The 4448-nt window shown below is 35.3% G+C and overlaps 1 pseudogene; it reads left to right on the top strand.

Annotated features, from left to right (window-relative positions):
• Positions 1-1903: 1903 nt before the first annotated feature.
• On the top strand, positions 1904-2815 carry LOC149393298 (PRA1 family protein D pseudogene; annotated as a pseudogene).
• Positions 2816-4448: the final 1633 nt, after the last annotated feature.

Genomic DNA, 4448 nt, shown 5'->3' with positions numbered 1-4448 from the left:
TAGTCGCTTGGAGGATTATCTGGTGCGACATGTCGCACCTAATATGTGCTTAGGTGCGACATGTCGCACCTAATACCCTTCCGCACCTAATATGTTAATTTGTAGTAGTGTATTTCCAATTCGATTAACCCATAGAACACCATAACCAAAACTCTAGAACTTTAATGGTAAATAATATTTACAGTCGGGCCATTCGATAATAAATATTATTTACCATTCGAAAAAGCAAAATACTTGTCTCCGATTTGGCGAACGATTCCATGATTCAAATCTGATGATGAATAATTGGAAAAAATTTGGAATCGACAAACAAATAAGAACGAAGTTATAAGAAACCAAAGAACCTAAACACCTACACTAGACAAACATAAACTAAGAAGGATTAAATGACTAACCTAGACGAACATATAAAATAAGAACAATAGACGAACATCTACGAAATCGACGATCCTAAGCATCTATTCCAAATGAGTCGTCGAATATTCTGCTTACAAATCTAGGATAATTTTAATGGTAAATAGTATTTACTGTCGGACCATTCGATAGTAAATATTATTTACCATTCGAAAAAACAAAATACATGTCTTCGATTTGGCGAACGATTCCATGATTCAAATCCAATGATGAATAACTGGAAAAAATCTGGAATTAACAAACACATATGGGCTATTTCCCTAAATAAATAGATAGTTAGTCTATAATTTAAAAGTCCCCTCTATAAGTAGTTTAGTTGTTTATAAATCTCATATATGAAAGACAAAAGAATTGTAAAATTCAAAGATTTTTGCGCTGTGATCAAAATAATCCTTGAAATGAAAACAAATAATATCAATAAATGAATAATATATTTACAGATTTTATACATAATGAATTGCCACGAAAATAGAAACTAATTAGCTAAAGTCAACACTGAAAATTTTTAAATACACGTTAACAATCTTTCCAAATCGGTTAGATTCAAAATAAAAAAATGTCTAATTCAATTAGCGGGCGTAATAAATAAGGGCAAAAGTGTAAAATTAATTCAATTAATAAGATGTCACGTAAGCAAGAGGACTATTTACGCGAAATTAACGAAAGGTTGGCTAAAACCAAATTGCTAGTGTTTAAGATGACTATGTAGCCAATTAATTGTTTTTATATTACCACAATTATTCTCCACAAAAATAAAAGTTTTATATTTGGTTGACAATTGTAAGGTCTGGGTAGGGCCTACAAAATTAGACTCTACTCATGAAAAAAAAATAAGGGTCAAGTGTAACTCGTGGATATTTTTTACCCATTTAATATTGTATTTTTTCAATGACCAAATAGATAAATCTTAAAAATACTTAGAAGTAATAATAACATCAACTACAAAATTAACTTAGAATTCATAAAAATAGTAATAATTTTAAATGGGTAAGATATGAGCAAGGTCTTACGTAAGACTATATAATTTTTAGTGGGTAATACTTGTAGCTTACACATTATCCATTAATTCGGACAAGACCCTATCCATGGATATGATCTTGGAAGGTTGGGTGCATTGGTAAACTTGTCATCCCTGCGTATAAATATCTAATATGAATTTTCAGAAACGGAAATCAAATGAGAAATTTCACAAATATCTGATGATAATTATGCGAATGCCTCGTGTTTTCAATATTCTATAAATATTTTATTTTCTTAATTATCATATTATTTTACAATTATTTTAAATGAAACAATAAAATACAAAGAAAAAAACTTGTAAAATACAAAGAAAAATATTATATGAAACTATAAATACTAAAAACAGTATAAAAATGAGACATTATTAAAATAAAGATGATCACGACTGTACAAAAATATTTTTAAAGTAAGGCGGCTAGGGTAATGAATTTCACAAATCGAATGTATTAGTTTTATAGTGTATTTTCTATGTAAGAAAAAAAAAACAAAAAGTACATAGTATAAACTCTCCTTAGAAGAGGGGTATAATACGCAGTCCAATACACAGCCCGTTTCAACCCAAATCTCTCTCTCTCTCCCCAATGTCCACCGGCGCCAACACGGGCGTCGCCGGGACCTAGCCGACGATGCCGAGCTTCCGTCCATGGCAAGAACTTCTCAAACCCGCGGCTCTCTCCCTCCCAACCTCGGTCTCCGCCGCGACGACCCGCCTCTTCCAGAACCTGTCCCATTTCCTCCCCAACTACGCCTCCGTGTTCGTCCTTCTAGTGTTCCTCCGCCACGTCTCCTCCCCCGCCGCCTGGATCCTCTTCCTCGCCTTCCCCCGAGACGAGCCCTTCCTCCTCTTCGGCTTCGCCGTCGCCCACGGCCTCGTCTTCGCCGGCCTGGGGATCGTCATCGCCGTCGCTGTCGTCTGGGCCGGGGTCTTCTGGAACGTCGTCGTTTCGGCCGCCATCGGAGGTCTGGTGATCGGCTTGCATGCGTTGTTGAGGAGTACGGATGATCTGGTTTCTGATGACCGAGGATCTCCGTACGAGAGTCCGGTTGGAGGTGGTGGTGCTGATTAATCGAGGATCTTCGCTCTGTTTCTGGTCAACGCGATTCCGTGGTGAAAACGGCTTTTCAATTTGATTCCTTTTGGTTGTAGTGTAGTGCTAGTTAGATCTCTTTATGTTTGATTTGAGGAGAATTACGTGTTCGAGATTGGTTTATTTTGATGGCAGAACAGAGAACTATTTATGATCTCCATGTCGTCTTTGTTTATGTGTAACTCTGGATTGATCGATTGTCTTCAGTATTTAGTCAGTTTGAGCAAAGAAAACCCAAAATGGGAGATTGATTGGATGAAAACTTGAATATATCAATACTATGTATTCCAAAATCAATTCGTTTTCTTGCCTATGTGTTGTAGGTTGTGAGCATTGAAATTTTGAATTTTGTTTTTAATAGCATTGTTGTATGTTGTGATTACTTGTTACTCATGATTTTCATAATTGCCAAACTTTTTTCTATTCTCGTTTCGCATCAAAGACTGATCTGGTCCTTCAGATTTCAGAAATAAGAACTGGATTTCGTTCATTAGATTAGTTCGGATTTTTATTCTTTTAATGCTATTCGTGTCGAAGATCTTTTGTGTTTGCTTAATTGCCGTATTAAAACGACGGGATTATAATTAAATTACAAAAAATTAAAAAAATTGTCCACTTAAACGTTTGATATTGCTAAATAGTTAAGATTTGGTAAATATTAGGTTAATAGCCATAAATGATGACGTGGCTTAATATGACAGTTATTATTTACTTAATATTTACGTGTGTGAGTATATAAAATTGGTTATTTATCTAATATTTACCAAACCTTGGCTATTTAGCAATTCTCAATATTTAAGTTGGCTATTTTGCTAAATTACCCTTATAATTTATGTTTGTCAATGAATGGTCTCGTCTGAGTTGACAGAAATTTGTATGTTATCTTGTTGCGTTCAGTACTACAAACTGATGATTTCACAATGGTACGGAACTGTTGTGGAAAGCTTCCACAACGGTTCTGTATCGTTGTGGAATCCTCTGTTGTGGAACATTTTCACAACGGTACTCGTCCCGTTGTGAAAAAGTAATGATTCCATAACGGGACAATCCTGTTGTGGAAAAATTTAACAAATTTAAACACTTTGCCGTGGCGAATCTTTCCACAACGGTACAATTGTACCATTGTGTAAAGTTTTGCCGCGGCGAAATATACACGTTGCCGCGACGAAGAAAAGTATTTTTTTCGGGTAACTTGCCACGACCACGTTATGTTTTCGCCGCGGCATAATCTTCCACAATGGTAATTCTGTACCGTCGTGGAAGATCTCGCCGCGGCGAAAACATAACGTGGCTGCGGCGAGTTTATGTTGATTTTTTTAAATAAAAAAAACTCGCCGCAGCAAGGTACATTTTTTGCTTTAGCGAGTTGTATTCCCTAGAAAATTTGGCGCGGCATGATCTAATGCACGCCGCATCCAAATTGTACCTGAGAGCTATTTTTACAGTTTTCTAGTTAAAAAACCCGAAAATGATATTATATATCCAAAACCAAATATCTATAACATCCAAAACATATCAATTACATCCAAAACCAAATATATATATCCAAAAACATCCAAAACAAATATTTATATCCAAAATCAAACTAATATTCACATTCTATAAAGTTTGTACGTAAAATACTCACTCTTCTCGAACTTTTTCTATTTTATCCGGTGTATATGACTATTTCAATTGTAATTTATCTAGATCAATTCCAACAATATCACGTTTATAACTTAAGACATAATATCCTCATTCCGTGTTTCCGATTTTTCTAGGAGCCGAGGTCCTTTTCCTGATAGGATTGGAAATCCTGTATTTTACATATCCATACGATTGAGTCCTTGGGTTTTCGAAATAGTGGAAAAACTCAAATGAGTGAGCCGGTATTAATATTCCCACGGCTTCTTGTACCAATTTTTCCTGACATATTACTAATTCCCC

Source organism: Urtica dioica, chromosome 6 (assembly GCF_054948205.1).
Source record: "Urtica dioica subsp. dioica isolate 48M chromosome 6, U.dioica_male_clone48M_v1_H2, whole genome shotgun sequence".
Lineage (NCBI taxonomy): Eukaryota > Viridiplantae > Streptophyta > Magnoliopsida > Rosales > Urticaceae > Urtica > Urtica dioica.
Note: the sequence above shows the minus strand (reverse complement) of the source record. Positions and strands in the feature narration are given on the sequence as shown.